Source organism: Mustela nivalis, assembly GCF_964662115.1.
Source record: "Mustela nivalis genome assembly, chromosome: 11".
Lineage (NCBI taxonomy): Eukaryota > Metazoa > Chordata > Mammalia > Carnivora > Mustelidae > Mustela > Mustela nivalis.
The window spans coordinates 83,081,114-83,105,019 of record NC_139030.1 but is presented as its reverse complement, the minus strand read 5'-3'; the positions used below and the strand labels follow the sequence as shown (position 1 = coordinate 83,105,019).

The 23,906-nt window shown below is 39.1% G+C and overlaps 1 long non-coding RNA gene across 1 annotated transcript; it reads right to left on the bottom strand.

The window, feature by feature from the left end:
• Window positions 1-212: 212 nt before the first annotated feature.
• Window positions 213-8,284, bottom strand: LOC309844472. The gene is made up of 3 exons (XR_014300722.1): window positions 8,107-8,284; window positions 7,345-7,476; window positions 213-291 (listed from the first exon to the last, which is right to left on the bottom strand). It is a non-coding gene; the product is annotated as an uncharacterized lncRNA (long non-coding RNA).
• Between the last annotated feature and the right edge of the window lie 15,622 nt (window positions 8,285-23,906).

Genomic DNA, 23,906 nt, shown 5'->3' with positions numbered 1-23,906 from the left:
AGCATGTGGGCCTTTCTCTATGAGAAATATGACTCTTATAGTCACTAAACTGCTGAGAAAAAGAAGGATCTACAATGCAAGAATGATGTAGTAGAAAACTCACTCCACATGGGGTGGGCAGGAGACCATGGTCCTTGTTTTACCTCTCCCATTGACTCAGACAAACACATCCCAGACTTTGTTTTTCTCACCTATTAAAGGAGAGGGCTGATCGAGGGTCTCTTCAGACTCCCACAGCTTCAGAAGTTAGTGAGATACCAGAAAGTCAAATGGGGCTCATCTCTGACTTTTCTGAAAAAAGTAGAATCATAGGCAATAAATAACCCCAAACAACAGATAAGCCAGGCCCTTCATGCTATAGGAACCCAGGACATAAATATCACATAAGTAAGTAAATTCAAACAAAGAAGTGAGAGATACTGCAACCCTTATAAAACATGAACATTTTTATAAGATGATCTGAAATTGCACTAAAACATAATTATAAAAGAGATACAGACATCCACCCTTTCCAGTGCCCCAGATACCCTCAAACTGTGCATTTGCCAAAATCCACTTTTCTTCTCCCACTACCTGAACTTACTAATTGTACAAATAAGAGGGAGACTAAACATTTGTTTCAAGGATGCACATTTTAAAAATAATGAATAGTATTATAAGCTTCCTTTGTGTTCCATTGTAACAAAATCTGTTGTTTTATCAGTCTCATTAGAGCAGGTTTTGACCCATACTGGAAAACTACTCAAATGTGCAAGCTCATCTGTGAAATGAGAGAACTCAGGGGGACAATTGCCCCTGTCTCTTCCCCCATGGAATATTATATGATTCTCCATGGAAATGATCATAAGAGGTCAGCAGCATTGTTGTGTTACACAAAGAGTAGGACCTCGTTGGCAGGCTGGATGCCTGGAAAAGGATGTGCCTAAATAATCTCAGTGATACAGAAAAATCTTCTCATGGTTAATGATGTGTTTTTCTAATCATGATAAAATTTTAAGAACTTACAGGTCTCACAGTCTGTTTGCTTGTCAAAGGACAGAACCTAGAAAAATGCTATTAATGAGCTTTTCTGTTATTCACAGAAAAAAAAATACAAATTACTGAGAGCAGAGACATTGTAGAATTTACGACCCAACCAGGTTTTCAGCAAGTTATATTTCAGGCTTATGAAATGAAAGTACCAGAATTTTGATTATGCTTAGATTATGATTATGTTTTTAATTTGGGACCATATTGGCTCTTATTTTTAAAATACGTTCATCCAAAAATTAAGGGCTTTAAAAAATTCTTTTTTTTTTTTACTATGTGACAGTGGATTTTTTTTTAAAAATTCTTATTGAGTACTGGATTCCCAGACTAGACTCTATATATTCCATATTCCTCACAGTTGCCAAGATGTAAGACCATTTTCCAAAGGTTTCCCTCATTTTTATCTACTATTTCCACAATAAGGGCAACGAGTAATTGAATCAATAAATTAAGTGAATAAATTGAACACTCAATTCATATATTTCTAGCAGAATGCAACAAGCAACCTTTTGGGCCAAACAATGCTATTGATTTTTCTTTAGTCTTATTTATTCCATATTATTATATAAAGTGAACAGCAAACCAAGCAATTATTATTTCTTGTTTTTGACAAAAAAACAAAAAACACAACAACCTGCATTAGAAAGAATGTGTTAAGAAAGAAATTAAAGGCAAAATATTTGCAAATGATGATATTTTAATAATCACTCAGGAGGGAGATTTGAGGGTTTTTTCCCTAATTTGCTAAATTCCTTTTTTCTTAGTTCCCACGGGGAACTCTATGAGCTGAAGACAGCAGTGAGGTGGTATTAAGGCCCCAGATACGGCATACCTGTGATTCTGGGGAAGTGTCTGAAGGGAGGAAACTGGATTTCCTTCCTTTGACACTGGTTCATGTGAGGTAACCAGCTGCTACTGAGTGGGGCTATGAGCCCTCCATTTGGTTATGATTCCATTCCTTCACCATCAACCCAGGCATGACCTCATTATACATATTTAGACCTGATCAATGCTTCCAAAGACCCCAAAACCACCCAAGAAATTCTGTCCTTCCAATAAGGCGGTAACTTATACTTCCTGTCTGCAATGTCTGAGACTTTATATGCCTGCATTTTTACAACGATTTGCCATAATTAATATAATTTTGGTACAGGCTAACTAAAATAGAAAGTCCTATAAATTAAGAATGTGTAATATTCCATTTTAAGAAATACCATCTTCTAAGTATTAATATCTTTAGATTATCATAGATAAAACATCAAAGAAGATGCTTATACATAAGTCTTTGACCACATCTCTAATTTTTCTTCAGGATAGAACTTTTGAAAATAATTCTATCAAATTGAGGGGAAATAAAAATGTTCATTCACACTTAGTTTGAATTTTCTTTCTTATTCGAGATTAGGTGTTGTATATATGTTCAATGACCACATGTATTTCTCCTCCCATGAAATATCTGTTAATGTCCTTTGTTTATTTTTGGTTAGGTCTTAAGTTTTTAGTATCTCATTCAATTGCATGTTTATTTAGTAATTAAAAATATGGCTGGCGAAAGGTAATTTACAAATGTATTGTACACCATTTATTTATTTCGGTACAGCTTTCTCTTGAAATTATTCATTTAAAAATATCTCTTAAAATTTTCAGTTAAAATGCCATTTTGAGACCCAGTAATTCTAAATACCAAAGGTAGTATTAGACTGCCATCTAGTATTTCAATGTGGAGCTGCTCAAAACATTCACTGAAGGTTTTCTCATATTCCTAACATGCAGAAGACAGTAAACATAAAATGTCACCTTATGTCCTGAATCCAGAAAGACTAGAAACTAATGTCAATGAATGCAAAATCTAAGCCTCCCATCGACTCAGAGACAAGGTATGCTATATATACCCTCTATATTTAACACTTGTCTCTATTTACTTTAATTGCAATAAAAAGATCACCACTCTGAAAGTGAAAAAAGCTTGAGTCCTCATTCTAAGCTTACTGCTAACAGATGTAATTTTCTCTCAGAACATACTGAGCTTCTTTGGGACTCAGCCTTTCTTTTCTGTAAAATATGGGTAAAGACAAACTTTCTCTCCCTTTGCCTCCTCTAGGGGGCATATTAGTGTACCCTGGGGAGAACCATGGGTTTCTGGGACTGTAGTCCCAAACTTGGCCTCTTCCTAGTCATAATCCTTTTCTTCCTGCTCCCCTTCCTCTCTGAGTTGGAAGGCACTTCTCAGATGGAAGTGCTTGACTACATGGCTTGGGGGAAGCGGCGGTGGCGGGGGACGGGGTTGCGCAAGCAGTGTGAGAGTTAAAGACCTGCCTTCAAAATCAGCCTGTTTGCAATGACAGTGACAGTGGTCAAAACCCCCACATCACACAGCATACAGTGCCCACACTGGCCATGCACTACTCCTGACAGCTTTCTGACGTTCTAAATTTCTCACCAACCCCTTCCCACCCATATGTGCCCTTCTTCTTCCTTCTGTAGGTTGTAAATCCTCCCTGAAGCACAGTCTTAATTATGTTTCTCTTCTGTCTTCATTCCTGTGCACTGAAAGGAATTCCTTATTTACACATCTTAAACTTTTAGGAATTAAAAATCTTTAACTCCTGGGGAGAACTTTCACTTGAAAGGCCAGCCATGTGTGTTTGGGTGCCTGCTGGAATTTTGGAATGTCCCACCATTCCTAAGACCATCCACCTTCTTCACCACATATAAACAAACTCTCACAAAGTCCTCTTTCTCCCACTCACTCCTTCCTTTCCATCGACAAGGTGCTCATCAGGGCAAGCTTGGATCATTATAATCCTGTCTTTAGTCTTTTGTTCTTTTAACCTAGATCTTCCCAGAGCAGAAGCCCAATTTTTTTCCATCTAAAGCTACTCAAAGGGGTGCCTGGGTGGCTCAGTGGGTAAAGCCGCTGCCTTCGGCTCAGGTCATGATCTCAGGGTCCTAGGATCAAGTCCCGCATAGGGCTCTCTGCTCAGCAGGGAGCCTGCTTCCTCCTATCTCTCTCTCTGCCTGCCTCTCTGCCTACTTGTGATCTCTCTCTGTCAAATAAATAAATAAAAAATCTTTAAAGCTACTCAAAGTGGGATTTGTGTGTTGCATTGGCAACACCTGGGATATTTTTGAAAATACAGACTCCTGGACCCTCCCTAGACTTTCTGACTCAATCTAAATTTTAATGAGACCTCCAGGGGATTCATATCAACATTAAAGTTTGAGAAACACTGAATATACCCCCACCCCTGCCTCCCTGACTTTATTACCTTGCCTGTTTATTTTCTCAATTGCATATTCACAATCTAGAAATATATTGTTTACTTTTTTCTTTTTATTGTCTTCCTCAACACATATGGAATGGAAGTTTCATGAGAGTCAAGACCTCATTATATTTACCACCATTTTTCTAGTAGGCACTCAAGAAATAATTACTGAATAAATACATTCTAAGCTTCTTCCCTTATTCTCACTTTTACGTATGCCATATACACATTCCATCTATCTTTTCTCCCCTTCTTCAGATCTTATCCATCCAATAAATCCTAATTTCCCCAAACACTCCAATCACACTGCCCCCATAGTCTCCTAGTCCCTATAAGACTGATTCAGACATCCAATCACATGTCACTTCAAATGCTTCTTCTGCAGAGGTCTTCTCTCTCCAACTAGAATATAAACTGCAAGAGGGCAGTGTCTGTGTCTTACACTTTTTTGGTATTTTTCGAGTTTGGCTGTCATCCAGCAAATGCATTCATTCTATATGAAAAGAAAGATCTACCAAGAGAGTTACAGAGAAAGCTTGGAAAAATGATTTGGGCAATTCTCTTCACCAGAAGACTCTCCAGTGATTGGACTTTGGATGGGTCCTATAGCAAGCTAGCATATGATTTCCCGTTATAATTGCAAAAATGTGTGCTATTTAATTCTTGTAATTTAATCATATCACTTTCCAGTTGTGTTTTACATTTTAATATTATTATATAGTCTCACTGAGATTACCTTAAAATAATCTCTTACCATAGAATGAAATTTGCATGTGGAGTTATGTTTGGAGATTCTATATTACATTCCTGTTACAGTAAGATTCAGTTAGAATTAATTTAATTTAGGACACATGAGCTCCTAATTTCCACTTTGGTTTGCTAATAAGACCCTTTTATATTTTTAACTTGAAAATAGGGCTAATCTTAATGATGGTGGGGTAAGAAGCCTTTATTTTAAGAGCTCTGATTTTATGATCCTGTTAGTGAGACTTGGAAGTCTCAGTCCTGTGTCACAGCACCTTCCTGCCCATTCTTACAGACTGTGTACTGCCCACATCCCAAATATGCTAAGAGGGCTGACAAATCAATTCACCAACCTTGATAAAATGCCTGGAAATGCCCTCAAGAATTCCACAAAGTAATCATTCATATCATAGACACAATACAAGCTGGAAAAAGTTTCAAGCCTTAGATTAAATACTGTCCCTACACCAATTATCTAACTTTATTATAGTTTTCCATCTTCTTTTCTGTCTTCAAGGTGGTATTTAGCATAAAATATTCACCTGCCTTCATGATACTAAATAGAAAATACCTTTATATTAAAAAAAGAAATAGAAAATTGTCATGAGTATTCAATAAAATGAGTCACTAAAAATGAGGTGTAGGGTAAGTCTGAATTCTCACCGAGTCACCAAACACAAAGGCCCAAAACAGAGCAAATGTCAGGGAACTAAACTGAACCACATGACCTTCATTGCCAACGGGTTTGATTTCTAGCAAAGTCAAATGTAGCATTTCCCTTACAAATCATTTGCTTGGAAAGGAAAGAATAAGAACATTATTTTCTCCATCTGGACCCAGAACTTAAATGAAATTCAGCAAGGAAAATGAAGTCAGTCATCCAAAGACTAGCAAAATTTCCCTTCTAAGCCTCTGAACCGAAACTCGGATTAAGTAATGTTCTGATAAATCACTCGTCTAATTACAACACACATTATAATTAGAAACTGGCCAGACTGGTTCAAGTTTCTTCAAGTCTGAAATGAGAGTAGTGCTTTCTTATTTGGTTATCATCCATTTGTGAAGTTGCATTGCTTATTAAAAACCTCAGAAGCATGTTAAATTACAGGGTTGGGTTTGGTGTTTTTTTTTTTTTTCCCTGTACAGTAAGAGTGACTGTCTTCTATTGGGCTTGGGGCAATATTCTCCAGGTCCTCCTATAGGACTGAAAGAGGAACCTGACTCACCACTAAATCCAAGGTGCATGAGCCTACAGTTGCAGGGGCCTGGAGCCTCTGTTCTATGTTGGCTCATTTGTCTTTGTAGTATACATGCCTGATGTGTATTTCTCCCTTGGACATGCCAGTTTTTAAATTTAAGCTACTGGTATACCAGGGATGCAGATGAAAGTTACATTTCACTTGCACATTTCATATTCGAAAAAAGACTATTGTACAGCTGCCTGTAATATGATGGATGATCATTCCAAAGCAAGGAAAAGTGTTTCCCCTAAAGAGAGATCAAGGTTGAACTGGTGTTTCTAAAGAGCAAAAAAACCTGCAGCTTTGCTTCTGTCACCCAGTGCCCATTCTGTAGATGTTTATTTGTTTTGATGAGTAGGCTAAACTACTACTTTATCAGATAGCCCTAAAAGAACGAATATAACTTGAAAATATTAGCTGAGTTTACAGCTTAACCTGCAGTTGGAAAACCTGATTCCTTCTATTGCGCTCTTTTCCCAAAGAGTACAATCAAAATGACAAGCATCATTGCCATTTACAAAATTTAAAGACTTCAAATTTTAACTGATGATAAGGTACAGGTTGCTCTTTTTTTTTCTTAAGATTTTATTTAAAGATTTTTTAAAAAGATATTATTGATTTTAAAGATTTTATTTATTTATTTGACAGAGAGAGAGATCACAAGTAAACAGAGAGGCAGGCAGAGAGAGAGAGGGAAGCAGCTTCCTGCTGAGCAGAGAGCCTAATGCGGGGCTCAATCCCAGGACCCCGAGACCATGACCTGAGCCAAAGGCAGAGGCTTAACCCACTGAGGCACCCAGGCACCCCTAGCTTAGGTCTCTTAACTTCTCAGAGCACTCCTGGGTCAAGTAGGGCAAATTTATAACTAATGACACCCCCCCCAAAAAAAATGACAAACTTCGGAGCAAGAGACCTAAGAGATGTTTTATAAATCACAGTATGAGGGGAACAAGTATAACATCCTCCACCTTCAAATTCTGGACTCAGCAAGTTCCTCAGTGAGCAAGAACCACCTTGAATGGTTTTCCCAGTGCCCCTAAGAGAATATGATTTGCTGTACTCACTTGATTTTAAGTTACTAGAGACCGATTCACCTCACAACCGAATTTCTCCTATGGATGAGATCAGCATGAGCATAGGTGAAAATCCTCTCCGTTTTCTGCCTTAGACTTGGAATTATCAACTAAGAATGTTTTCTGGAGAGGAAAGAAATGGGAGGAGAGAGGGGGAGCAAAATTAGACATCTGAGTTAATTTGTTCTGAAATTCTTCCTTACAGGACTTGATTTCCAAGAACAGAGGGGGTTAAAAACTCAGGAGAGGTTATCCAGACAAATAAGGATTACCTTGATCGAGCCAAAGATTATTTCATATAAATACATGTTTTCTCCTTTTCAGAAATTAAAGATTTACATACCATATGAAAAGGACTCAGGGTCTCTGCTGAATCAAACAAGAGATGAAACTGTTTGCCTCAAAATACAAACATTTCAACTAATATTTTTAATTGATTTGATTTGCTAAATTTACAAAGGCCAACAAGTAATTTTCAGCTCTCAGGGCTCTGATAGAGCCAAGACTTAATATACCAGCCAGACGCCAAGAAGTAAGTCATACTCCCCACCTGTATCCAGCCACATTTTCTAATTTAATATGCTGCCCCTTTCCTGTTTCTCTCTCCTTCGTTTTCTCTCTCTCTCTCTCTCTCTCTCTCTCTCACTGCCCCACAACATAACCTGAAATATTGGACATAAGACACGGAATAGTAGGCGAAACACTCATTTTCCTATAGCCAAAGAGCACAATAGGCATATACAATGCAAGTACCTGCTGGTGCTAAGAAGCTGTAGGCAGCAATGATGGAAAGACAGAGACAGAAGCAGATGCTCCAGGGCTGTCACTGGTGGATGCTGGTCACTGTTAGTGTGTGAGTGTCACAGGTGGGCAGCACCAATGCCAGGAACAGAGAACAGTGGCAAGGGCCTGGATTTAGAGGGACGAGATGAGCTGCCAGCTGAAAAAAGAAAAAGATGGACTCAAATGTGCCTTATACATGAAACTTGACAATTTTCTGCAACCACGCTTGGGGTCCACAAGGGAGCATAAGGAAAGGGAAAGCCTGAAGTTTTATGGCCATGTTTCCCTCTTCCATTTCTTTGTTCTCTAGCATGGAATGGTCCTTATTCATGGCTTCCATGTCCTCTCCTCCCACTCTCAATTCCCTTCTGCAGTCAGGCTTTCCTCACCCACTGACCTGGATCTTGTGTAAGCCAGCATGGGTCAAATGCAACTTCTCACCCCTCACTACAAGGCACATTTTCCCTGTGAGTACTCAATTTCATAAATAATCTCATTCAGCCCTATGGGCTTGGAATATGCTGGTGCCTCCTCAATATAATTCATTATCCCCCAAATCTCCCCTGAATATCAGATTTGCATTATCAAAATGTCTCTCTGACATAGCTACTTGGAAGTTGAATGAGCATCTCAAAGTCAATATGCCCAAAACTAAATTCTTGATTTCTACCACTACTCACACACACAAAGCTGCCCCTCATGAAGTCTTCCCCACCTGAGAATTAGCCAAAAACATCTTGATCCTTCTCTTCATTTCACACCTCACCTCCCCTCTACTGCCATCTTGAATCTGCCCACTTCTCACCATTTGCATTGCTACCATCCGACCCCAAGCCACAGTATTGGAATAACTTTCTCATCATCTCCCTGTGTCCACTCTCACCCTACTACAGACTGTTTCCCCCACAGCAGTTGATTAATCCTTTTGAAAAATAATTTAAATCATGTCTCTTCCCTGAGCAAACCAATCATTCAGAATACAATTCAAAATCCCTATTCTTGCCTGCAAGTGCTACATGCTTTGACCCCCAGTCACTTTTCCAATCTGGTCTCCTATTAACTTGTCACTAAGATACACCCATGCTGGCTTCCTTGTAAATTTAATAAAAAAAATTAAAAACTAAGCATACCCCCAATTCAGAATTTACTGTTCCTGTAACTGAGACACTTTTCTCTCAAATCTCTGAATACCTTTGCCCTAGGACCCTTCAAGGCTCTGGTATTATCACCCCTTCAGAAAAGCCTTCTCTCATTCTCTATGAAACAACACACCTCCCAGGTTCCCCTTACCTTGCCTGGTTTTCTTCTTAGTACCTTCTCCATTTGATACCTTAAATATCCATGAGTCTGTGATGGTACTTCTTGAACTAGAAGTTTACCGAGGACAAAGAATTCTGTGGCATTTATTGCTGTACCCTCAACACCTAAAACCATGCCTAGGCAACAGAAGATTTTCAGTACACAGCTGCCATTTGCCGCATCCGGCTGTTAGTCAATCAACAAAACTGATCCTATATTAACAAATCATGAAGGTGAACTCAGCTAGGATTCACAAATTGATGGAGCCTTGAAGATATTCATTACATTTTGTAGAAAGGAAAAAAGTTGATTCCAGCTACAAATATAAGAGACAGAAAACTACATTTGATAGCAAGATTATAGGAATAGAAAATAGTCTTCACAGAAGCACCTGGGTGGCTCAGTGGGTTAAGCGTCCAGCTCTAGATTTTGGGTCAGGTTGTGAGATCGAACCCCACATATGGGCTTAAGCCGCTTTCTTTCCAGTTTACTCTGCCCCTTCCCCTCTTAAAAAAAGAAAATAGTCTTCACTAAAGTACAAAGGCTACTGTCATTAAGATACCCTAATTGAGATTATCTAGCCATTGCCTAAGAATTAAGGGAGAACACAAGCTCTCAGACTTCAAGGCCAAGTAAAAGTGGCTTTGAGAGCCTGCAGAAACCAAGTGTTCCTTTTATGCTCCAGAAGTGACATTTCACACTCAAATGCCTACAGACCATTCAAGTAAAGCAAGAGAGTGAAAGAAACCAGAGGGGTAAACTGGAGAGCTCAGCTCCATCCAGGGGTGCAACTGTGCTCTTAACTCTAGCGAGGTTCTGTGTAGGAATGTTGAAGTGCAAGGATTTGCAGTGCAGTTAACAAAATTCCCTGGGTCTTCCCTGTCCTTTTGACTCCTGATGTTATGGAGTGAACTTGTTGTCATTGTCTTGGTGTTAAAGGGGGCCTCTCCATCCCTTTGAGGCCAACACTCTGAGACAGTCAGGGCTTCTGCCTGCAGATCATCCATTTACAACCTTGACTTTAAAGCACTAGTTGTCAGTCATTACATTGGAAACACGGTTATATCACAACCGGCCTAGAAATATATCACAAATAACCTTCTTATTCTATAAGCGTTAAAGGAGCAACATTTGCTAATTATTTTCTTTCTAATGAATTAGATTGTTTCAGTCTTGCCAGTGGCCTTCTTGTTGCATACTTGCATTCTGATAGACATCTCTGAACTGGAGATAAAAGGATGGAGTTAACATTTAGGAAATTAGAAATATCCTATCTCTAACGTATGGGCTGTATGCTAACATAATTTTTTTCTGTCTACCATGATAGGGGAAAAAAAAAAAAAAAAGGTTGAGAGCAGTTGCTTTAAAATTGCCCCTGTAAGAATGTATAATATTTTCCATTAAATTGGGACTAAAAATTTTAATTACATATAAATTTAGTCCCATTAAAATAAAAAAGAATATCTTGGCAGGAAGTCAAGCCAGAACACTTAGTCCTAACTATAAGGTCCTTGAAAAAACATTCCTTAATACTTTTCCAACTTTACCTCCCACTCTAGACCTTTGATTTCAGCCACCAACTCCCACATTGTACCTTTCACATTTTTACATCCAAGCCTAGCTCATAATATGCTTCACTCCCGGTATCCATTTCCCCTTCTTCCTTCCTCTTGTTTAAATCCTAACCAGCTTTAAGCTAAAGTGATTTTCATACTATACATAAACCCCTCCTCCAGCACTATGGCCCAAAGTGATACGTTTTTCCTTAAAGATTCTAAGATTATACTATCAAGCATTTATTATATAGCCTTATATGGGCAGCTCTCTCCTCATAATAGAATGCAGCAGACTAATGTGTTTCCCAAGCAATGCAACAGATGGACTGCTTCAAATGCTGTTGGTGTCTCATCCCTTGGATGACTCCAAAAGTCACTTTTAGCTTGATGTGCAGTTCTTATATATGCTAATGTTTTCTTATCCCTGGTATCTTCATGACTGCCTGTCCCCAGCTGTGTTCTCAGCCCATGGGCAGAATGGCCCAGAAATGCCAATGAGTTCAATCCTTTAGGGGAAACCCTCAATCAATGAAGGATTAGAGTTGCTGGATCAATATCCCAACTCCTTCACCTTTGATGGGAAGGTCCTAAAGCATGCTCTACATAGTTCCTCAGAACATTCTTCTTCTTCTTTTTTTTTTTTTAAGATTTTATTTGAGAGAGAGAGAAAGAGAGAGAGCACAGAGGGAGAGTGAGAGGGAGTAGCAGACTCCCCACTGAGCAGAGAGCCCAATACAGGGCTCAATCCTAGGACCCTGAGATCATGACCAGAGCCAAAGGCAGACACTTAACCAACTGAGCCACCCAGGACCCCCTCCTTAGAAAACTCTTAACATGATTGTGTCCTGGTTATCCAGAACATCAACCTGTTTGGTTACTTGTCTTCTCTTCCTCCCCATGCTTCCTGGGAACATCATACAAATAAATTACTAGTACATAAATCCTTATCTCAGGGCCTGCTTTTTAGAGAATCACTGGCACAGCTGGCTACCTATGCCAAAACTGATATGTCACCTAAAGGTAAGACATCCCCTGACTAGATTTCACTTCTTGGAAACAGATATAGAACCTTGCACAAACTCTTGAATAACAGACTCAACAACTATCTGGAATCCGTTGGTCAATAGATACTCTTGTTTGATTTGACCAAAATTGAAAAAGATTTCAATGTTTTTGCTCTTGTCTTATTTTCCCTCCCCTTCATATAAAGGGATCAATATTGTGTTCATAAAACAGAGCCAGAACTAGACAAGTTTATGATCCATTTTCCTTCCAGACTCAGGCTTCAGAAAGAAGGTTGCAATATGGGAAGCCCCATATTGACCATGGTCTCTGAAATAGATCTTGTACTAGTAAATCACCCTTTAGTGAATATTTAAAGCAATGTTTATAATGCCTCAGGGTCTCACGTTCATTAATTCTTTTAACAAAATGTGAGATGATGGGCTTTAGGCCTTTTTGAAAGAATTCCAAACATTAAGAAGCAGAGTCATAAAAGGAATTTTTGAGAATTGAGGAACACTAATGAATTACTTAGTACTCATTTCAACTGGCAATAACAGAAAATCCAAAATAAACCAGATAGTATTTATCCATCTCTCAAAAAAAAGTTGATACTGGGTGGTCCAAGACTGATATGGCATCCAACAGGGCCAGGGATCCAGGTTCTTTCTCTTTTGCTGCTCCTCAGCCCATGGTTCCATTACCTAGATCACCGTCTAAGATGGTTGCTCTAGCTCCAGCCATCATACCCACATTCCAGCTGGCAGAATGGAGAAAATGAGAGAAAAAAGAAATATTGCCTCCCCATAAGGGCACTTTCCAGAAGTTCAACAGCCTGCGTTGACATAAACCATATTTTTTTTTTTAAGATTTTACTTATTATTTGATGGAGACACAGTGAGAAAGGGAACACAAGCAGGGGTGGGGGGTTAGGAGAGGGAGAAGCAGGCTTCCTGGTGAGCAGGGAGCCTGGTGCAGGGCTCCATCCGAGTACCCTGGGATCATGACCTGAGCTGAAGGCAGACACTTAACAACTGAGCCACCCAGTGACCCCAACGTATACCATATTAACCAGAATTTAATCCCATGGCAATCCTTAGTTATAAGGGAAGCTTTACTCCAAGCAGCCTACGCTAAGCTACAAGTTAGAGGTTATATCACAAATATTTCTATAGAATGGGAGAATGGACACTGGGGGACAATTGGTTACATCTATCACAACTGATATGTCGCCCAAAGCTGCTCAGATCAGAATCTGATGCTAGAAAATAAAATATGGACATAGTAAGTGAGAAGTAGATATGGATTATCATGCAAATGCATAATTGCCCATTTTTAAAATTTTTTCTTCATTTATTTTCAGCATAACAGTATCATTATTTTTTCACCACACCCAGTGCTCCATGCAATCCGTGTCCTCTATAATACCCACCACCTGGTACCCCGACCTCCCACCCCCCCACCACTTCAAACCCCTCAGATTGTTTTTCAGAGTCCATAGTCTCTCATGGTTCACCATTATTGATGCACCCATTATTGATGCACCAACAATTTCACAATCACAGAATGGGGAGGTGGGAGGAGGGAGTGAAGTAGGATTTCAAAATATCAATAACCAAAATTTAATTTAAGCTTATATTGGAATACCATGTGCATGCTTCTTTTGATGAAACAGTTATTAAAAAAAGAGACCAAAGCTAGAAATTATCAGAACAGAGTCCAGTGTGATTTATGGGAAGATAATCTGGGTATAGTGTTAGCAGAATAATCTAGAACCTTCAAAAAAAAAAAAACCCTACATAACTATAAGTCATAAACTGGGCTATACTGGGCCAGAAGATAATATTCGGAGGGATTTGAAGACCAAGAGGCATTCAAATCAACTCACAAGCCAGGCAGAGGCACCAGAATGCTACCATCTACAAATAGTACCACAGTTGACATCTGTCCCTTCTGTTATCCTACCTCCAGATGCCATATTGAAATGAACATACATTACAAAGATTCTACCCCTCTTTATTTATGGACACCTTTGCACAGGGGAACTAGGATTATCACTTTGTACAAAGCTGCAGGCTTCGAAAAAGGACACTCAGAAAGTGCAAGAAGGCAGGCTTATACTAGAGAAGCTTGAAGGGCCTTTGAAAAATCAGACAGAAGCCATATTCCTGTTCCCCATGTTGGTTCTAGAATCCTTTTATTGAGAGGTGCTGTGAGCACTGCAACCAGACCATGAGAACCAGGTTAGATCAAGTTCCTTCTGGCCTATGTAATGATAAGGGACATGCCCCAGATTCTCAGGGACCATCAATTTTACAAAGTGATGGGTTACCCACGTGTCACCTCTTTGACACTATCTTATGAAATTCTGTAAAAGGAAACAAGATAATAGGCATTGAATAATTCAGCTCAATGGTTATCAATTGTTTTAAGAAAGATGCAAAAGTTACCATTTTTTCTTAAAAAAAAAAAAAGGACCATCATTGGTAAATGACTAGTGAACAAGTTTTATCCTTTTCCTCTCTTTGCAGTTTTGCTTGGTCAGCCTATTACACACCAACCAGTTTGAGCTATATCAGACTTTATGGGTTTTTCCCTCCTTTTAATTAACTTTAAGATCTTATTAGCCCAATTATTAGCAATATGTTACAAGGCACCAAGACTGCAGCTGTGAGTGTGTCTTTATTAAAAAGGCACTGCCATGAGTTAAGAAACTTTCAGCATTATTATAAACTCTATCAAGGCTAGAGAGATAATTCAGTTTGCAAATTGGTCCCAATTCAAATTTGGCAAAGGAATGCAAATTAGGTTTGAATTAATTTGCTCCCCCCTCCCACTCTTCCCTCAAAACATCTAATTTCTATTAGCAATTAGCATCAGTAGACTTTACACTGGCACTTGGAAAGGTGTATCAAGCCATAAAATAAGAACCAAAGGTGTGATGTTGTTTTAACTTAAGAATTGATGTGTGAAGAAGGAAAAGAAATGGGCTTTTAGATATATCATCCTTCCCAAGGGACACATAAATAACCCTAAGTTTTACCCGGTTTGAAGGGCTAGAATATAGTAAACTGTTCTCTGCTTTACAAACCAGGCAATTCTAAGAGGAACAAGAATGAATTTGTCAAAGACTCAGCCCCACGGAACATTCTAAATATAGAATTTACTGTTGCTTGCCTTTGTCCACAGCTATTCCCTTCTAACAGCTTCACCAAGGGCTCAAACAGCAGGTTCCTTTATTAAAAATGGAGCTACTGTCTTCAGGTGCAGAATATATCGAGGGCCTTTTCTAGGGAAAAATAAAAGAAAATGCTAACCTAGTGCACTCCAGGGATCTATACATTCTAATCCAGGTTCACAGAGTGTCTGATACAAAAACTAAGACCACAGGACCACAGCTCTGCCTGCCCCCTTCCACACCTCTTATATTGTACTCCAGTGGTTCTCAAACATTAGAATGCTTTCAATCACTTGGAATCTTTAGGAAAACACAGATTCCTGGGTCTTACCCTCCCACACGCCTGCCCCCTGCAAAGATGCTGATTCAGTACATGCTGGTAAAACACAGGAATTCTCATCGTACTGGAATGTTTGGTGATTCTGAGCAGGGAGTCTTTGGATCACACTGGTTTTGGTTTTCTGTTGTTTTTGTTTTGTTTTGTTTTGTTTTGTTTTGTTTTGTTTTTGTGATTTGGCCCCAGTCAAGGAAAATAAATAGTCAAATAAAACAACTTACCTCTTCTTTGGTTCCACTAGAAGTGGGCAATTTGGTAATTATCAAAAATTCATAACAGACATAAATAACAAAGTTAGGTAAGCCCGCCATGCCCAATAATTTAATTTTAAAATGTTACTGTTAAAATGTAGATGTGTTCACCAGATTAGCTCAGAAGCCCATTCATATCTAAAAAGCAATTGGACAAAATAGATCTGAGCCATTGGAACAAAAGCTCCTATAGCACCTACTAGCAAGAAAGAGCTACAAAAAGGAAGTAAAAAATCTGTTAAACTTTCATATTCATCAAGAAAAATGAAACATGTATTTGTGTATTTCAGATTTCTACAGTATATCCTATAAGTGATCTCACACCCTTGCTACAGAGTTTCTCAACCTTGGCACCATTGACATTTGGGGCAGGATAATACTTTGCAGTCATGGTCATCTTGTACCATTGTAGGATGCTTAGTAGTATCCTGGGGTTCTGTGCAAAAAAATGCAATAGTAGCTCTTCCCTAGTTATGACAACCAAAACTTCTCCACATTGCCAAATGTCCCCTGGCCAGTGAAGAATTGTGATTGCACTAGTATTCCACAACATCACATAGCGCTTATCAAGTGCAAATGTGCATACTATTATAATAATTTGTTTAATTTGATAAATTATATATATATTTTATATATTTTTATATATATATTATAAGTAAAATATAGTTAATGCTACTGTTGCAAATATAGCTAACATTTATACATGCCAAGTGCTATGATTTTTAAAAAAGAAAAATAGCATCTTCTATATCTGATCTTGCTTAACCATCCTTATCAACTCTTTTCCACGGATAAAAACACTCAGGTTTAGAGAGGTGAAAGGACTTACCCAGAGTGGTAAGTCGCAGAGCAGAACTTCACACCCAGTGACTTTATTCCAGAGCCCACATATTTAACCTCCACTCTTGATGAAGAGAAATTGATGATGTCTGTGACCCCTCATAGTTTTTATCCCCAAACAGGAAACACTAACACAGACATTCACATGAAAATAAACACCAAGCCCAGAGAAGCTGCTCAGCAAAGGATACAAAATTCTACAAATGAGTGACATTCCAATAAACCTCATTAATTTTGATTCATTCCTTTAGAACTTGCCATAGTTCAAGAGGGAGCTGAGCTAGCACAGACCTTTCCACTACGTACAAAAGAAATAACTGGGAAGCAATAGTATATAGAAGGGTCCGGGGGTGGGGGTTCTGTGCTGGAGAAAACACACAAACACCCGCTCCTATACGTTCCAGTTACCATCTATGCAAAAACCGACTCTGCTTAAAAGCTAAATGCAAACAGCTCTTCTAGTTACTGAAGTAGTTCCTCTACTGGGCCACATTTTGCCTATCTACAGTGATGGTATTCACTCAAAATTAATAAAATGGCACTTTTTTAAAAAAAAAATCATTTTCAGATATTCTCTGATACTATTTAGGACCTCCCTCTCTGGGCCTAGGGACTACTGATCACTTCCAAAAGCTGTCCACACAACCGTGACAGAAAGCCATCACATATGGGTCAGGATGGGCCCTCAAGATGATGTCATTCAACCTTCCTGCCCTGGTACATCAGAATGAACGATGTTTTGAATTTGTTTTGTACATAGGCATATCCTTGACATCTTGAAATTTTAAGCATTTCCTGTGTCTCAGATATTGTGTTAAATGCTGGAGATACAGAGAGGAGGTCAACACTGTTGCTCCCCTAAGTGACTTTACAAACTGGTGGGGGATATGGATGGGGGTTGCCGGATGCGTTCAGTATGTGTGCAGGTGACCTGTGTGCTGGGCTAGCTGAAGCACGGAAGGAATGACTAAAGAGAAAGACTTCCTGAAGAGGGTGGCTCCTGGAAGACAGCCACCAAAAGGACAAAAAGGAAATATCTCAAGCCAGTCGATGGGATTCCCTGTGGTGACGCGAGGCTGGGGGATTTTCACTTTCTTTTTACTGCTTTTCTGTACTTACTGAAAATTTATCAACGAAAATAGATTTCTGATATAACTAGAAAAATACCTTAAAGAGTAAGTGACAAATGGGAATAAAGTGTAGTCCACCATTTCTGGGAACTTTGCTGTGCAGGGAATCAATGAAATAATGAAGCAGGTAGAGGGCAAGGTGGGTCAAGAAGGGGACTTTTCCTTGTTTTGTTGTTTTGTTGTTGATTTTGTTTTGCTTTTATTTTTTAATTATTTTTATTAACACATAATTTATTATTTGCCCCAGGGATATAGGTTTGTGAATCATCAGGCTTACACATTTCACAGCACTCACCATAGCACATACCCTCCCCAATGTCTATAACCCAACCACCATATCCCTACCCCTCCACCCCCCAGCAACCCTCAGTCAGTTTTATGAGATTAAGAGTCTCTTATGGTTTTGTCTCCCACCTGAGCCCATCTTGTTTCATTTTTTTCCTTTCCTACCCCCCACAACTCCCCTCCCTGCCTCTCAAATTCCTCATATCAGATAGATCATATGATAATTGTCTTTGACAGAGAGAATCTAAAGCAGGCTCCCCACCCAACGTGAAGCTCTATCTCACTACCCTGAGATCATGACCTGAACCAAAATTAAAAGTCCAACACTTAACTGACAGAGGCACAAAGACGCCCCTCCTTTTATCTTCTTTTTAAGCTGAAAGCGACTTGAGCATACTTACAAGCTGTAGGAAAGGTGGCTGTTGAAAGTACACGAGAAAGGACAAACAGATGGAACAGATGGAATAAGACCTCTGCCTTAGTCCTAGAAGATCTACAAAAGAGCCATTTGGAAAGGTTAACATCAGTTAAGAGAAATGACATCTCTAAAGAAAGAGGTGGGAGTGGAGAGACCTACATATGGTGTGAGACACTGATTGGGACCTTTGTCTGTTCCCTTGAGGTCACCAAAAATAGGTCTACAGTGAAAAGGATCCCCTCTATAAATAAAGTTACTAAAGTCTGCTGAATCCAGTTCAAAAGAGCCCCCCTTCTCTGCCTGAGAGTCCCACATGCCATGGAGTGAGGGACGCTGACCCAGCTGACACTTTACCATCAAAGCTCTCCAACAATTGCCACAAATATAGCAAAATACAACAGTTCATGAAGCAAGACTTCCTTTCTTTCTCAGAGTGGATGAGGATGTTTCCCTCCCCTCCCCAGTGCCAGGAAAGAGAGTCCCCACAAACATCATTTCTAATACTCACCTGTCTGTGCAAGAAGGGGACTTAGCATTTTGCTACTTGATTGGAAGTTTACTCAACACCAGGCTTAGATCTCCTATCCTGGTGCTATGGAAGAAAAATGAAGAGCACACTTGTCAAATCCCAGTTCACAGACAATAGCTCTGGGATAAACCATAGCAATGGGAAAAACTAGACGAGAATCACCACAAACTGGGTCATAGAATTGAGTGAAGCAAAGGGTGATTGGGGGCCAATTTGGGCATTGAAGGAAAGATATGACTGAGCTTGACAAGCAAACACAAAAACTTAGAGAAGCTTCTATAAGTTGAGTCTCTCTTCCATGCGTCTCTCAGGACCTACACCAATCCACCATGAGCCTATAAATTCATGAGCATGCATCATATTAGTGGTGATCACATCCCTTTCCCTTCTCTCCTCCCCAATACCAGAGAAGAAAGAGAAAGGGCAGGGGAGGGTGAGAAACAAGAGACCACTCACCAGCTCCACTCCCTTGCTAGCCTCTGTAGCCACAAATCTGGGCTGCACTGGGAAAATGGGGGGAAGGGTTGGAGGTTGGATAGAAGTAAGTTTTAATATCTGAGATAGACTGTTTTAATATCTGAATATAACCAGATGTATGGAATCATACTAATTTGAATTTAAAGGCAACTTCCATCAGTGAGAAAGGTTGGATCTTACAAAGCCAAGGCAATTGTTAGGGGCAGAGAAAATATTTCATGCTTTATCTTATGGCTTAGACTCTTTCAAAGTAATTATATACATATATGAATCTGTATGTATACATATGTGTGTTTTTAAGGCATTATTATAATGACCAACGAGGCTGCTGTGGAAGAACATTTGTATAGTTTGAATACTGATTAATTCTGTCCCTTTGTTTATAGTGTTCTTGGAAAGAGATAAGATGACAAAGGGAATCAAGTAATAGAATTCAACCCTTGTCTGCAAATAGAACCCTCTTTAGAAGGAAGACAGACATTTCTCAAAACCTAACAAGAAAAGGAGACATTTTCCTTTCTTTTATTCATAGGATAACCAAAAGGCACTTGATATCTGCCCAGAAGTCTCGCTTGCTCTCTGAAGATGAAATCCCTTTGATCTTAGATAGCAGAGCCCTGACTGTTCAGCCTCCCACTGCTGGCCTACCCGTAAGCCCTTCACTGGGGCCTCAGAACATGTCCTCCTGATTCTGGACTATTCTGCCATTGGACCAGCCCCTGTTTGGGGGTTCTTTCCTTTATCCTCTATCCTTCCCCCAAGGTCATCCTCCCAGCACAAAAGCCTGTTAGAAATCCTCAGAGACTTTCCATTGCCCACAAGGCTGTTTGCAACATGGAGCCAGCCTGACCTTCTAAACACAGCCCTGCCTTGTTTCCCGCCTTACCCAGCCCTCACCGCTTATTCCAACATCCAGCTGGCAGCCACATTGAACATTTGCTTTTCCCTAAACACACTATTTTTATGTCTTAGTGCCTTCTTACATGCTCTCCCAACTCCAGTCTCTTCCTCGCAAAACCTACCCTCCAGAACCCTGTCAGAATACCTTCCCGGCGGAGGGACCTTCCCTTCCTCTCTGACACCAAGCCAGCCACGGCCTTGGCTGTCGTCTTCTACAGTGTTGGACATAATGTGGTGTACTTGGCAGATGGTGTGCTGTCTTGGCTGGAGGGCAGTCTCTGACTCATAGCACCTGTTTTCCGTTCAGTCATGAATGTGTAGTTACAAATTAAGATAAGGCTACAGCAGAAAGGAAAATGGTACCAGGGAAACAAACCTAGACAAGAGAAATCTGATACTTGGATGGGAGGTAACCAGCAGCCTGAAGGTGTAAGAGTAGGAGCCACATGTGTCGTGGCTCTGTGGCAGAAGCATATGTTCCTGGGAACAGAGAGGCTCCGGGTTGGAGGGGTGAGTAAGGGGGAAGACAGTGGGTGATGGTGTTGCAATAAAGGCTCAACCCTGCAGAGCCTTGTGTACCACTGAAAATGCTTTCATCTTTAAAACAGTGAAGATGCATGGAAGAGTTTTATGATGGGGGAATGATGTGATTTAATTTGCATTTTTAAAAAATGTCTAGCGTCAGTGTGAAGAGTAGACAGGATTGAGGCCAGGATATGGGGAGGCCTATAGGGGGCTTTTCTGGACGGGAAACAAATAATGAAAACTTAAATAGGGGAGTGAATTGGGGAGTGACACACCAGATGGGGAGAATTTGGGTAGATTCAAATTTAAATTATTCCCAGAACCCCAAAGAACCAGATTAAGCACTCACATTAAATACTCAGGTAACATTTAAAAAAAATTTTTTTGAATGTAAAGTCACCTCCTTAAAGTTATGATTGCTTTATGGAGTTTATCATAAAATAAAGTCATTAAAATGGATTTGGTTGAATTTTACCATTGAGGAGAAAGCAAAAAATGAAATTATACATGTAAATATAGTAGAAATAGTAAAACTATCTCTTTTAAGCTAGCTAGTTAAAAGAGCATTTGTTACCATCAAACACACCAAAAAAATTACAAAATTTTAAGAGCAGATAATTGTCTTATTTTATAGCATCTTCTTGAGGTATACTTCACATACCACACAGTTCATCCATTTAATTTACAAAAAATTTGTGCATTTCAGTGCTTTTTAGTATTTTCACTGAGCTGCATATCTCATCACCAGTATCTAATTCTAGAACATTTTCATACTCCAGAAGGAAACCCCATACCCATGAGTAGTCACTACCCATTTCTTCCCAAAGAGATACTGATCTTTACTACCTAATGTGGACATTTCATATAAGTAGAATTACACATGATGTGGTCACTTGTGAATAGTTTCTTTCTCTTAGCATAATGTTTCTCTTGGCACATGTTTCTCTTGTAACATGTATTCTACTTAATTTCTTCATAATACCAGCTAATATTCCATTGCATGGATAAACTACTTTTTGTTTAACCATCTATCTATCCATTGACAGATATTTGGGTTATTTGCACTTTGGGGCCATAATAAATGATTCTTCTATGAACATCCATGTACATATTGGCTGAATATATATTTTCATTTCCTCTTGGGTATATACCTGGAGTGGACTTGCTGGGTCATATGTAATCTTGTATTTAATCATTTGAGGAACTGCCCAACTGTTCCCCAAAGCAGCTGCTCCATTTTACATTTTCTTCAGCAATGTATAATTATAAAGTGACCTCTCCACATCCCCATCAACTCCTGTTAATCTCTGTTCTTTTGGGTCCAGCCATGCTTGTGGGTGTGAAGTGAAATCTCATTGTGGTTCTGCTTTGTGCTTCCCCAGTGACTAAATGTGTTGCATATCTTTGCATACACCAACAAACCATTTGTACATCTTCTCTGGACACCTATTTATTCTTCCATTTGGAAGAATGCCTATTTCTTTTGCCTATTTGGAAATTTGATTATTTGTCTTTCTATTGTTAAGTTAAAGACTTATTTATGTATTCTAGACACATGTGCCTTACCAATTATATGTTTTATCAATATTTTCTCCCATTCTCTGGGTTGTCTTTTCACTTTCTAATGGTGTGCTCTGAAAAAGACATTTTTAAAAATTTGCATCCTATCTGATTTATCTCTTTTTCTTTGGTTGCTGTGTTTCATTATCTTTTAGAAAAGAATGATTTTTATGAAACTATGGGATCGTTTAACTGAGCTGTATATAAGATTCTTTTATATCTTTCCCCTGCCTACAAAAACAGAATGTAAGTACCATTTTCCTCAAGAGTTCAGTCATTTTCCCTAACACTTGGATTGCCTCTTCAAAGCTAAAAGACTATAAGTAATGCCAGCCAACTCTATCTTTAGCAAAGGCAATTAAGCAGCATGTTTCGGGCTTATCACTTCTATGTCATTTTATTAGCTAAAGCAATTAGAAGAACTTATCATTTTTAAAAATCACATAATTATTGACTATCGCAACCCCTGTTACTGAGAAAGGTGATGACTTGTACACTGCTCAGAGGTAAAATGGAAATAAAGAGTGAAAAAGAAAGCCTGAAAGATAAAGGTGAAAGGGGGAAAGAAATATAAATTATAATTACAGTGAAATGCTGTGGAAACTTAATGCAGTTTTTAAGACTCTTTAACTCAAATTAATTAAAATGAAAGAGGCTCAATATTTGCATGGGTAGAATTTTGATTTAGAAAGTTAAATTATGTCTTTTAATGAAACCTCCCACCTATTCCTTCTTACTTAAAAGCTTTTAGGGAGCCAAGTAAAATGTTTTCAAGGTCTAACTTATAAAATAATTAATAAATAGCATGGCATGGAGACATGAATTTAAAGAGCATGCAACATTTATTCTTCTCGTACCCACTTAAGCCCCCATGTAAACCTGGTGATTCACAGACCTGTACCCCTGGGGATAAAAATATATGTTTATAAAAAATAAAAAATTATATTAAAAAAAAAATAAAGAGCATGCAACAAATCTTAATTTAAATCATCTCAAAATCCACATACCTCTTGAGGGCTAGGCTCCTCGGTTGTTCACCTTTGGGGTTCCAGGCCTCAACCCGGGTCTGCACTGAGAAGGTGCTCGAAGACCGAAACTCTTCCATCGAATTAACCTTTGTTACAAAGCATTCCGAATAAACTCAGAGGTAGCACGGACCTCCGAAAGTTCACTGTGGGTATTTCTTCCTAGTTTTACTTTTAATAGCATAGGTCATTCTGTACGTGTGCTTTTCCCCCTCAAGTTTTCATTGAATGTCATTGAGAGAACCCTTTTTAATTATCCCTCTTGTTTTACTGAGATCCAAAGGTTCACCCGCAGGACTAACCTATTTGGTTTGATTTGGATCACGTTAATGAAATTATGCTCTGGGACCAACCTATCACCTTTCAGCTTGAAAGCTGCCATCCTGCTTCTGTCTTTTTACAAAGCACAATCTTCTCTCTCTCATTGTCTTCCAGCACGAGACAAGGATCCCAGTACA